General features: G+C 39.8%; 2 non-coding genes across 2 annotated transcripts; both read right to left on the bottom strand.

The window, feature by feature from the left end:
• Positions 1-1,955: 1,955 nt before the first annotated feature.
• Positions 1,956-2,069, bottom strand: LOC130918185 (U5 spliceosomal RNA). Its single transcript, XR_009063636.1, has one exon. It is a non-coding gene; the product is annotated as a U5 spliceosomal RNA (small nuclear RNA).
• A 512-nt stretch (positions 2,070-2,581) lies between these two features.
• LOC130918116 (U2 spliceosomal RNA) lies at positions 2,582-2,772 on the bottom strand. Its single transcript, XR_009063571.1, has one exon. It is a non-coding gene; the product is annotated as a U2 spliceosomal RNA (small nuclear RNA).
• Positions 2,773-14,105: the final 11,333 nt, after the last annotated feature.

Here is a 14,105-nt window from a genome sequence, read left to right as displayed (position 1 = left end):
ACGATTATTTTTCCAGTCAGTTGACAAAATACGACATGTCTCCATTTCCCAAAGCAATATAATATGTTTGGAAGGAAAATTCATTCTCATGAGTTTTCCAACCAAGTTCACCATGTAAAAGAGTTACTGTTAATGATGGGCAGATCGATACCAAAATATCGATATTTCAATCCATCGCGTTAAATTTTGGGTATCAACCCCCAAGCAAAAGTATCGATATTTGGAATTAATATACAGTATTATTATGTTCTTTGTCTATTTTTTGGCTATATTTTTGTGCACACTTTATGTACTACTTTTCCCTTTCGCGTTCTACACGCACGTAAGCAATGCACGCACATAAGCAGTGCACCGGCGTCTGCTCCCGCCCCCATTTACGTCCCTATCCTGCGTATCGATCAGCATGCTTTTCCTCCGCCCCTCTCACGAGGCACCAACACAGCCCCAACAAACATTTGGAAGCTGGTAGGCTGGTAGCATATGGCTGCGGTATTGACGACGGAACGAAAAAGAAGTCTGGTTTGGACATATTTCATTTCAATAAATAGCAACGAGGCTAAGTGCACAGTTTGTGCCGAAACTGTCAGATATTCTGGTTATACCAAAAGCCTCACGAAACACTTAAGAAACATGCATCCCGAAGCACACGACGAATTAAATGAAAAACATGCCGCTCAAGCCGAGGAGGACACGAGAAAAGACAAGAGCATGCCGCCGAAGCAAAGCAAAGTACTTTAGAAGGGGCGATTGCGAAAGGCAGGACTTATCCAGGTAACGCAGGTGCTAATAGATAATCAGAGACGATATAAGCATTAGTGGCTGATGTGCAATATGAAACGATAAATATGGCGTTTTTGTCATCTCACATAAAAAGAACTTTGCAGCACTATTGAATATGCTTTGTAATGGAAAGTTATAGCTAAATCTTGTTTGCGAAAAGCAAAGTTCATACCGCATTATATAAAAAAAGTCAAATGACCATAGTGACATATTCGACAGTGAAGTATTACTGTAACCTAAATGTGAGTCTCCATTTTAGTAGTTTTTGATACAATGAGGACAAATCAGCCCACATCACATTCCATAGGATAGTCAAGTGAACTACAAGCAAGTTGGGTATAAAAAAAAATATATGAATTATTACTTAACATTTTAAATACACACATCTCCCCTTACTGTATTTCTAACATTAGCTATTATTCCTTTTTTTTTTTTTTTTTTTTTTTTAAATTGCAAGTGATTATTGTTTATTGGATTTGTTTTTAATGATCTATCATCAGATGGCGGTAACATGCTACTATTAATTCTTTCTTTAATTAGATTCAAAATATTTAACTTAGGTAGATTAAAATTTGATCAAATACAACGTGTAGCAGGGAAATTTTCTGTGCGTATGAATTTAAGGGTCATGTTTAAAGAGTGAGACTGACCAATCAGATTTTGTTGTGATGGATTGGTTTGTGAGTTTGTAGGGAAACTGCTTTGCTAGTTATTAAAAGCAGCAGTTTTTCCATTGCAATGCATGTTTGACACAAAGAGACTTTTATTAGTTTTTGAGTGCTTGCTGTTGTTGTACATTAGATATCAGAATGGCTGAGAACTCTGCAAGGTTGTATAAACACATATATATATATATATACATATATATATATATATATATAAAAAAAAATATGATTTTGAGTGCTTGCTGTTGTTGTACATTAGATATCAGAATGGCTGAGAACTCTGCAGGGTTGTATAAACACATATATATATTTACATATATATATATATATATAAAAAAATATGAACTTCCGGTATCGGATCGGGATCGCAATATTTGGCCTTGGTATTACTTGGTATCGGATCAAATCCAAACTCATTGGTATCGCCCATCACAAGTTACTGTACTGAATCTAAGCATTTTGACCTTTTTTCAAGGACTTGCAATCATTTGTATTTTAACATTGAAAAGAAGCTCCGCTTTCGCAGAGCATCAAAAAATTGAATAAAACTCTTGTTGTTCCTCCCCACGGAAATCTTTAGTAAAAGGCGAAAGATTTATACGATCTGAAGAGAAACAAGAGTGTACTGCTGAAAATATGACGGAACAGGCTACAAGATTATCCGTGATGGCATTTTAGCACATGGTCTAAAGCGCTACAAGCCAGTGGGGCGTTTCCTGTCAGCCTGACCAGCCAATCCCGCTGCAGCAACAGTGACAGCGATTCTTTTCATCTCAATGATTTAATGGGTCTTTGCTGAGTACAACTGCGTAATTCCAAATCTTCAACAGACTGTTCTCATACATTCTGAATGCATATGCGCTACTAAAAGGCAAAGCTTCTTTTTAAATGAGCATAACTTACTCAAAACTGAAACCCCATCCCATTCACTTCCTTTCATCGTCGTTTGGTCAGGAATGCATACTACTTACATGCTTTGCAGAGCAAACAAGATTACACAACAGTTTCATGAAACTTTGGGGAGTGGAAAAGCATTTGGGACATTGTTTTACTTAAATTAGTCAAGAAGATAACTTTTTTTAGACGAGCCCAATAAGGTCGGAACTCAATCAATCATTCATTTTCTTCGCCAATAGAGGGAGTGCACCGTTCCTGGAGGTACTGCAATACCAGGTCGATGCGTGGAGTGGACGGAGCAAGCCCCTATTCCATCTCCCAGTTCCAAAAATCAATTTAATATATGGTCCCCGGATAGGGGACGTATCAGATATTAAACTGATAAGAACAGATACTACACTTGATCTTAGCCAAAAGGCCGAGAAGCGATACCTGCGAATCGGTACGAAAGGCGACTTAATTCCACACAAAATGAGTTTAAGTAATGGTGACACACGCGGAAATGACGACAGCTACACACTTTACACAGAAAAACTGCGACTACACACATTTACTATAATAACAGGGAAAACCACCTCATTTTTCAGCCTTGAAATATAATCAGAGCTTGAAAAATGCAAGGCTCTTTGGGTCATGTGACCTATGTTGGTCCAATAGGAAGGTAGCAATAATCTAACGTATTTACTAGCATTTCAAGGTTCTTAGAGGTGCAGAAACTTCAATGAGGGATTTCCAATAATAATCCACACACATTATTGTTGTTCAAATGTTGTACTGAAAGGCCCTTTGAGCAACATTTGCTCAATTAACCCAACATATCAACCAGACCTTCTCTACTGCCTCCTTCCCGTTTCCAGTTTGTCAAACTGACATTGCACTAACACAATCACTGGTCTGGAGACAACAATGAAAACTTTCCAACAGCTTGCCACAGTATTCATCAATTGATGCTCACATTTATCTTAACAAAATAACTAACATTTGAACACTAATTCTATCCCATTTTTCTGATCTATCACAGGATAATGCTTGAGAAATTAAAAACAAAATTGAAATGAGCCAAAAAAGAGAGTTGAAAGGCATAACAGGCAGACAGCTGACTGAAAGGGCCAATAACCAGTTCAACTCTAAGGCGTATCACTTAATGAAATTTCATTAAATACATCATTCGTTGTCTCAAAACCCATCTAAACAAAACTGGAATTGACCGTGTAGTTTTTGAGTTACCAGCATAGCAACACGTTAGCAACAGGGATGCTCCTTGCTGCCAGCCTCTGCCCATTGACGTAATTTACAGAAGCCACGCTAGCACCCCATTTACGGAAGTATAGCATTACGCTATCCTTTACCATTTTTCACAACAATTTTCAATGATATAATCGCGAGATTTATCATGGCTTTCAGAATCGACACCTTTCAAACTAAATTTCTCTAGCTTCCAGGGTCGTAGAACCTTTGCCAAGGCAAAAGGCATTAATCGGATAATACTGAAATAAAATATTAAAAAATGAATGTACAGATGCGTATTTTCCAGCCTTTCGGTTTTCGGCCAAGTTTTTCCAATATTTGGTTTTCGTTTTCGGCCAAGAATTTTGTTTTCGGTAAACCCTGACTAAATCTTTCTTGTTTACAGCTCTTCATGACATCCTGGTGAGTTTAATTATTTGAAAATAATGTACTGTTCTTTCATAAAAGAAGTGCTGCGTTCATTAGCTTGGTAGCACTAGACCAAATTAACCCTTTAAGTCTCAGGTCATCATTTTAAATTTGAAGTGGTTTTTTTTTTTTTTTTTTTTTTTTTTTTGATTGCTTCTACAGCTTCAAATTCATAATTTACGTGCTTAAAGAATCTATATTGGCCTCAAATATCAGCTCACAAAATCGGCTTTGGACATCAGCAATCGGATGAAAGTTTTTGGGTATATCCTTGCTCTTCGACTACTTAAGTCACGAAACCGTCAGCTCAAACGTCTTTACAAGAAAACTGGACTGTCAATACACAAATTAACGTACAATAATCAACTGGCGTTCTATAAGGATCAAATCAGTGCAGCTAAATCAATTGACTACTCCGATCTCATTACAGCAAATTAGCACAACTCTAAAATCTGGTATTCTCTCCTCACCAAGATCACTAAGCACCACGATCCACTCCCTCGTTTCATGCTCTCTGTTCATTTTTGTGTTGAAATCCAGACATTGTTCTCCAGAAAAATTACTGACATTCACCGATCCCTGACTTACCAAGGAGCTGCAGTTTCTGGGTCTGACTCTATTGCCTTTCATGTTCCTCTCAACAGCTCCCTCTCCAGTTTTACCCTTCCTTCAATCCCTGCTATCTGTGACATTGTTATTAAATCCTACCTGTCTTATCGATTCGCTTCTCACTGATCTCATCCAATCCTGTCTTCACCTGTCCCCCTAATCACTAATATTTATTCTTCAATCATATCCGGTACAGTTCCCACATCTCTCAAAACTGCTTCCATCACGCCCATTCTTAAACCCAGCTTGGATCCCACCAATTTCAATAACCCCCGCTCCATTTCTAACTTACCTTTCATCTCCAAAATTCTTGAAAAAACCATTGCATCCCAACTCCATAACCACCTAATTACCCATAACATCCACAAGCAGTGTCAATCTGGTTTTCGCTCCCTCCATAGCACTGAAACAGCCTTACTTAAAATTACAAACGACTTCCGCATAGCTTCTGACTTCTGTTTATTATCAATCCTCGTTTTTGTTTTTTTATCTCACTGCCGCCTTCGACACCATTTCGCACACAATCCTTCTCTACCGGCTCTCCTCCCTTGGTATCACCCACACACCTCATTCTTGGCACACTTCCTACCTATCTGACCGCACACAATTTGTCAAATTCGGCCTCCACAACTCAAAATCCCTCCCTGTGTCCGCTGGCGTGCCCCAGGGTTCTGTCCTGGGGCCAATCCTCTTTATCATTTACATTCTCCCCCTCGGTTCCATCTTCTGCAAACACAACATTCACTTCCACTGCTACGCGGATGACACCCAGATCTACATTTCCCCAAAACCAACCTCTGCCCTCGCAGCCTCCTCTCTCACCCTCTGTTTAGAAGACATTAACTCTTGGTTCTCCTCTAATTTCTTCTTATCAGCAGCTCAAAATCAGAAGTCCTCCTTGTAGACACCACCACCATGTTTTCTCATGACAATAACCTCTCTATTACCATGAACGATGTACCGATCTCTCCCACTCAGGTTAAGAGTCTGGGTGTCATCCTCGACAGCACGCTACCCTTCCACTCCCATATCAATAACATCACCAGATCAGCGTACTTCCACCTTCGCAATATTTCTCACCTCCTCCCTTCTCTCACCCGACATACCACTTCCACTCTTGTACCTCCCAGCTCGATTACTGTAACTCACTGCTCTTCGATCTCCCAAATAAGTCCCTCCAGAAACTGCAGCTCCTCCAAAGCAGCACGCCAGATCACTCAGATCCCCATCAAATCACCCCATCCTTCATCAATTTCACAGTGCACACTGCAAAATGGTGTACTCCCATCTTGGACCAAACACCAACCTTTAGCAGTGGTACCTCTACTTGCGAAATCAATTGCTTCTGGAAGTAGTCCGTAACCTGAAAATTCCGTAAGTAGAGACGCATTTTCCATATAAATGCCCAAATCTGTTCCAAGCACTACTGAAACTACACATTAAATTTTTCAATCAGGGTAAAACCGAAATACAACAACAAACACATTTGTATAATTTCATATACAAATGTAACTGTTAATACCTGGAATGAGCCAGATAATAAAACATAATGCAAAGGGAAAAAAAAATCTTACCTTTCGAGTGAGGCGATGTCCTCTTCTTTAACAAAATCGGAAATGGTGTTGGCTTTGTTGCAGACTACCGTCTTGGTGATTGTGTTGCCAGTGATTTCCTTTTCCATAATCCAGAGAAGTCCCTCCATATCATCATGAAACTCCATGAGACTCCTCTTCCATGAAAGGATAGTCACACTTTTCAAAAGTGTTACTGCTTCAATGGCTTCCTTCTCTTTCAAGATGGTGCCTATTGCCTATCTCACTCTTTGTGACACAAATGTGTGAACTGTGTGTGGGCTAAAAAAAAACGTTTCGTGAGGCAAAAACACGAGGAGAGCTCTTTTGGCGAAGACGTCGATCCGTTATAACAACAACAAAACTGTTGCACCTGTGCACATCATCATACTGCAACACCCAAATTGAAACGTCATCAACAATAGGCCAATTGCATTACTGAATTATGATGGGAAAGTGAGATGGTAAATAAAACAAATCCTTTCTAAAAAAAACACACAATTTTTGTCACTACATGGACAGTATGTGATTATTTCAGATAAGATTGTAAACATCAAATTCTGATAGCATTCCACCAATTTTGCAACTAATTTTGGTAAATTCAAATTTCTGCCCCTGATTAAAGTGCACTCCAAAAACTAACCCCCTCAAAAAATATAATAATAAACTCAGTTTACCCGGAAACTCTGCCCACTGTTCTGGCTCTCGATCAATTCCGCTGATTGCACAAGAAAACAGGGTGTCTAATTTTAAGTGCATATATTTTGTCGTTATGTTCTAAATTTTGGACGCCAAGCACCTGCTCAGGTGGCCAGTTTAAGCTAGCTCGCCCATCGGCTAGTTCGCCTCATCTTTAATCCATCTCCTTTCATCGAGCCCACACCGGTAAGTGTTGTTTTCTGTAAAACCAAGACAACCCTTACGTGGCCCACTTTCTCAACGGCGTGGACCCCTCTTTTGGAGTCCTTGTGCACAAGCCTCACCCCTGTCTCTCACTTAGCGTACGACCACACTGCTAGCTTACTCCAACCACGTAACGCCCACCTCCACAAGTCTCAAAAGATCGCAGAGCTCGAACGATTGAATCACGACTGCCGCCTTCCAGCTTGGCTCCGTTGCCCCGCCATGTTGATCCATGGCTCATGTGTGGTGCCCAGCCAAAACGAGCGACAAAGGTATGCTTCATTCAAAATTCAAATCGTAACAGTGTAAACAGCGCCACTTCTTTTCAACAACTGTGGTCCTCGGTTCGGCAAAACCGGTCAGCAACTTTCATTGAGTTAAAAAATAGATTTGATATCCCGAGTGTCACAAACTTACCCCGGATCCCCATTACCCCCATCTGCGCACTACCTTCAGCCCAGATGACTACTCATTGTGCTAATAATTCATTCAGGTGCACGGCGCAGCATGCTTCACCCTGGAAATCTTACCCCCAGTCAACTCCGAGGAATGCCCAAATTCAAAAACACTCTCCCAGTGACATCCCCAGTCACAGCACCACTTCGCCCCCTGCTTCCCGCGGCAACACGTTCTACTTCCCCCGTATTAAAACAGCACCCCACTGCTGGATGTCCAATTCAAAGAATCGTTAGTGTCAGAATAAACAGTCACTATTTTGCCCGTAACACAGTAAATCCAAAAAATGTAACATATCAAATTTATCCATTACATCCAATTCACCACACACAAAAAAGGACATATTTTGGATCTGGTCTGTTGCCTCAGCACCACACCTCCAATTGTAAACCCCACTCGCTACCGTATTCTGATCACCAACTTGTTACTTTGAATCTCAAGCTTTCCCTGTCCAAAATTATCCTCCCTTGGTCAATTTCGTTCCGTAAAATTATGAATATTAAAACCCAAGCTCTCTCTGCTAATAAACTAGTAGATAACCTCCCTCCTATAGTAATCAACAGCTCACCCGATGACCTCGTGTCCCATTACAACACCAATCTCCACTCTCTTCTGAACCACCACACTCCTGATAAAATATGTTCTTCTGTCACCCGTTCCACTCCCTGGTTCACCCCTGTCCTCCGTCTACTCAAGTCCTGAAACCATCAATTGGAACGCCACTACAATAAAACTGGTCTCTCACTTCACAGGGAAATGTACAGAAATCATCTTTTTCTCTACAAATGCAAAATCAATGCAGGTAAATCTGCCTACTACTTCAGTCATTGCAGTTAATCATAATTACAAAATTCTGTTTTCGGTCCTCACCAACATTACTGACCGATCCTCTTCCCCTTCTCATGCTCTCCACTAACATCTGTGACACAATGTTGACGTTTTTCACTGCCAAAATAACTGACATCCACCAACGTCTGATCAACAGTTGAGCTGCAGTTTCTGACACAGTTTCAACTGCAACTGACAACAGATGATGAATGATGAATAGCAACCAAAATATACCCCCACCCAAAAAAATACATATTAATGAGGTAAAAATGAACTGTACCTTGTTGCATTGGTTGAAAGTCTTGACTCAAGATAGCAAACTTGTTTGATCAGGGATTTTGAAGGACTATTGGCTTTGGTCCTGGAAGCAGCCTTGATGTTACTCGCAGTAATTTACGCACAATGTCAAGACCAAGATGAGGAGGCAGATTGTTTCCTGGTGTCTTTCTCATTTGCACTGATCTTGAAGGGAAAAAAAAACATTATTTTTAATTTTCATAAAAGGACTCAGAATAACTTAAATCAAGCAGAAAAGTAGTTAACTGTTCCTCAGAAATGTTCACCCCATTTATGATTTCCGCAGCTTTTGAAAAGAGGCCTTCATTCTGTAATTTCTCATGATCCGCATGATAGACGCTGGGGAGAGGCTCTGGCAATGTGAGTTTAACAGTTTTTGATACAAAGTCTTCAGCCCAAAGCATCAAGATAGACAGGACAGCGGACTTAGCTCCACTATAATGCAGATTTTGGTAGAATGCTTCCTGATTAATTCACTGTGGCTGCTCCTGCAATTTTTGTTTTGATGTTGTCCTCTCATGCACCTTGCGTGTAGTCCAACCAGATGCTTTTCGAACTTATTTCGATGGACTGGTTAAGTCTATTTCATGGGCCTCCAAGTAAGGCATGTTGTGAACAGAAGGTTTAAGCCAGCCGTTCGGTAAAGATGCGCATATCTGTCCAGCATGAATCCTCAAAGCAGCATAGACAGCGAAAAGTGTTGCAGAAGCAGGTTTCCCCCAATCCTGTCATGCATGTGCAATGTCCACATATTACTACATACAGTATCACTTCTGATTTTATGGCAACACAAAGCTGCAGTGGTGCTTCACTCAAACGTTGAGAATGATGAACCTGAAATGATTTGAAGTAGTTTAGGATTCGTTACGACAATAAATTCATATCAGGCATACTGGGTCAGGAACATGCGGCGAGGCGCTGGGCTGGCGTTAAAATAAAATAGACTAGCATTTATTGCCATTAAGACATGAGATTGTGTTGCTACCTAAAGCAAAATTATATTATCATATTATAATAAATAACACAATATGAATTTAATAACAGCATTAACAGATGAAAAAGTACGCAATTTATAATTAAATACTGCAAATTGTTGTAATAAAAGTGCCTGATGGATTAAAGTGGAACAATTCAAAACACTGTATAGAAAAGACGGATGAGAATATTTATTTTGCAGTCCCATGCATTTCACATTGCCAGTCTGACAACGGGTCCGCTTGAAATCTACGTGTGCAGTTTACGTAAAAAATGCACTCACCTTACTGATGATGATCCAAGCATCCAATTTGTTTTTCGCCGACAAAACCTCCTTGACAAATCCCGCAACGAAGTACTAAGAGCCTTCAAGGCTTTTGTAGACTTTCAAACTTTAGTGGTTGTAGTTTGTCAGGTACTTATAAATACATGTCCCGGTAATCTAACTTTGGCAGCTCGAAAGCTACCGTAATGTCCTGAAATGACGATTTTGGCAAAAAATATGGATCCGTCGATCCAATCTGCGTAATCTTGTTAATATACCTCTCATTATTTATGCCTGGTAATCGTATCTTTCCGGAAATTGATGCCAATTTCCATTTCTCTCCCCATGTGGAGTAAAATTACGAAAGCACGCGAGCATAGGTCCAAGATGGCAAGATGTTGTCGTCGGCACGTCACGAGTCATGTGGCGGTGAAAGTCCTCAATAGCAGTCCCCATTCATCAGTCTCCTATGTCATTTTTATGTCTCACCAACTTTGTAGAGGAGCCAACTAACACCCTAGCCGCCAAGGTCTCAAATGTGCACCCTGTAAATAGATAAAAATTGCATATTTTTTTCACGTTCAATCCTAAATACCTGATTTCCTGTTGGGTTTGGGATATGGTCCAAGAGACTACGGTGCAGTTTTGCACAAGGTATCAACTCCCCAATTTCCATCACTCTTCGTTGAAAACCTAATAGGAGAGGCCTTTTGGAAAAATTCAACGGGACGATGTTCAGCCATTTTGTTACGGTTTTCGCAAGGTTGCAGAATTATCTAAATTAACGCCAAGCCGCACATATCTGCAAATTTTTGTGAAATTTCTAGCATGTTAACTCATTTGCTCCCAAAAACGTATAAATATGTTCTGTTTTTAATTGTTTCAGTGTCCCAAACACATATTTATAAGTCTTTTACGTTTTGTTTTTTTGTTTTTTTTTTCCCCAAAAAGACATCTCTGTTAAGCGGATAAAATTTCCAGGGCGGAGCAAGCCACAGCAAACAGACAGCGGAGTGGACCAATCAGCGACAGGCGGGACAAGGGACTTGCGCGCGGAAGTAAACATACGAGGAGAGCGGAGTTTATTCAACATGGCTAGCGCGAGACAGACTGTTGTCAATGACTTGTGTCGATGTATCTTTGGTAATTTAAAACTGATTTTACCGTGGATTGGAAGATATTCTCGGCTCTCCTGTTCACAATCTGTGTTGTTGTGGAGACGACTTCCGACGCGGAAGAGTGACGTTGCTCGTTAAGAACACGTCACGCAAATAAACGAATCTGATTTGTCGATTGATTTTGTACTTGCTCGAGAGGCCATTAATGGGCTGGGTCCCGGACTATACTCTCAGTGTTTGAAAAACACAGGGAGAACAGTCTGGCCGTGCCAGGCAATAAGGCTCCCCTGATGCCTCAGATGAAATTTCGGACGCCTCTAGATCATCCTCACTCCCAAGACGCCAATGTCTCAAATATGCACCCTATAAATCGATAAAAATTTCACATTCATTCCAAAATACTCGATTTCCTGTTGGGTTTGGATTCCGGGTCCAAGACACTTTTTAAGTGCAGATTTGCACAAGGTATTAACTCCCCAATTTTCATTACTCTACAATGACAAAAACCTAATAAGAAAGGCCTTTTTGAAAAATTCAACGGGCGATGTTGAGCCATTTTGTAAGTTTTTCGCAAAGTCGCAAAATTATCGAAATTCACGCCAAGGCGCATGTATCTGCTAAATTTCTCATGTTTTCTAACATGTTGTGGCCTAGAAATTGGCAATTTTCATTTGCTCCCAAAAAAGAATAATAATAATCATCATCATCATCCTTCGTGTTCCAATAAGGCTCTCGCACCAATCTGTGCTCGGGCCCAAATGAGCTTCTGTGCCTCATTACATTGGAGTTTGCTGGTGTTTCTCTATTTGACTGATGATGTATCAAATTTTGTGGTCGTTTTTCTTGATGACAACACTTGATGGCGTTGAACAGCAAGGATATTTCTCCTTCTAAGTTGCAAAATCTAATATACAGTAGATGCACCCTCAAAATGTAAATTTCACGTATTTATTCACCAAATTGTAACATATTAACCATATTTGCCATTTTAACAATTAAACCCACAAAATGGGTAACCTTTTTGCTTTAATTGATGTAGCCAGACAATTAACTAACAATTATTTTCATAATTGACTAATCGGATGATTAATCCAACGGTTAATTGCAATTAACTTCACAATTTAACTTGAAGTTGTTTTAGGCATGTTCTAAATAGTAATGACAAAATGGATGGCTACCTCCATAAAAAAATATTTTATTACAGCTTCCTGACATAGCTGTACAACTGCTCTTTTTAAAGTACATGAAACTTAATCTTCTAATATCGGTGGACGCACCGATGCATCCTGTGCGCACAGCATCTTACAAGCCTTGTATTTAGGCGAGTAAGTCACCCATTCGCTTGCGGTACCCATCATTCGAAAGTGCGCAAGTGGAGCGTCACCCTCATTTATACTTAAAGTCAATAAACCAACTAAAACGGGAGATGCCCTTCGAGTTTTATAGCTCTCATAAATAAGCAACGCTGCACAGACATATGTTTATGTCCATATTTTTATCATTTTTGGTCCTTTTTCCTAATCGGAAAGCACCGTGGAGAACTACATTTCCCATTATTCTAGATCGGAAATGAAAATTTGTGACACGTGAGATCGAAGGCGTGTGTTGAGAAAAGGAAGAGAAGGCTCGCATATCAGAAAACGCGATAAGGATTAGTGCGCATCTATGCGAGCGGCTTTGGGGAGTTTGAAACAGATGAACTGTCAACTGAATTTCGCTTTTTTACAACATCTTGATCAGTGGCGCCCCCAGGGGGTGGCCAGGGGTGGCCATGGCCACCCCTATAAATTGGTTGGCCACCCCACTGGCCACCCTGCTTGCCAGTATATCGTTAGATTGTTGTAGCATCAGTTATGCATTTCATCCCAAATTAATGCATTTATTTTGTTTAGTTAAATGTCGGGCTGTCAAATTTATCGCTTTAACGGGCGGTAATTAATTTTTAAAAATTAATCACGTGAAAATATTTATCGCAATTAACGCATTTGCGGCACGACTCATACACGCATTGCCACAAACAGCCTACAATGGCGCCGTTTTACTTGTATACAGAGATAAGAGGCAGTGTCAAGTGACTGGAGTAGATATAAGCATTCATTGAGACCGTGCTTTTAATTGGCAAAAGCGTCGTCATCTCTCCCACAGCAACTATAAATATTGTGGAAAGCGACGTGGGGAAGTATGACAGGAGTTGATCTTTTTCTTAATACCCTGTAGTGTACCCAACGCAGAGAAGATATAGCATTTGCAGCCACCACACCCAGTCATGGTTGCACCATTTCCCATCATGCATTTGGGCAGAACAGTTAAGTCGCTACAGTATCATTTACTGAAAGCTCAACAAATACACTAGATGGCAATATTTAGTCACAATAAACAAACTCACATTTTTATAAGTCTTTCACAGAAAGAATGTTAAAAATGTTACTGCCAACTTGTGGATTTATTGTTATAATAAACAAATACAGTACATATGTACAGTATGTTGAATGTATATATCCGTCTTGTCTTATCTTTCCTTTCCAACAATAATTTACAGAAAAATATGGCATATTTTAGAGATGTCTTGAATTGCGATTAATTACGATTAATTTTTAAGCTGTGATTAACTCGATTCAAAATTTTAATCGTTTGACAGCCCAAGTTAAATGTACACCTTATGCTTAATATACTGTATATATAACACAATAAAACAGAATTGTTGTAGAACTCAAAATGTTGACTGGACAGTTATGGACTATGTACATTAAATCATTGGTAACATCAAATATTACACAATACACCAAAGTATATCAGTAGCCGTGTCCTTAAGTCTTTCTGATCGTTTCCCCCTTACCTTTTTACTGCAATAATATAATGAAAACCCGAAATTATGGCTTTTAGTTTTGGCCACCCCAAGATTTTAACTGGCCCCACCTGGCCACCCCTATGAAAAATTTCTGGAGGCGCCACTGATCTTGATGAACCGGACGATTCAGAAGTATTATCATTTTTGGACAAGTCAGTGAGTGATAATGTTATATAAATATGTGAATTCAAGAAGTTTGACAACAGTATGTATGTAATTTTGAGGCCCAGAATAGAA

Source organism: Corythoichthys intestinalis, chromosome 6, assembly GCF_030265065.1.
Source record: "Corythoichthys intestinalis isolate RoL2023-P3 chromosome 6, ASM3026506v1, whole genome shotgun sequence".
Taxonomy (NCBI): Eukaryota; Metazoa; Chordata; class Actinopteri; order Syngnathiformes; family Syngnathidae; genus Corythoichthys; species Corythoichthys intestinalis.
Note: the sequence above shows the minus strand (reverse complement) of the source record. Positions and strands in the feature narration are given on the sequence as shown.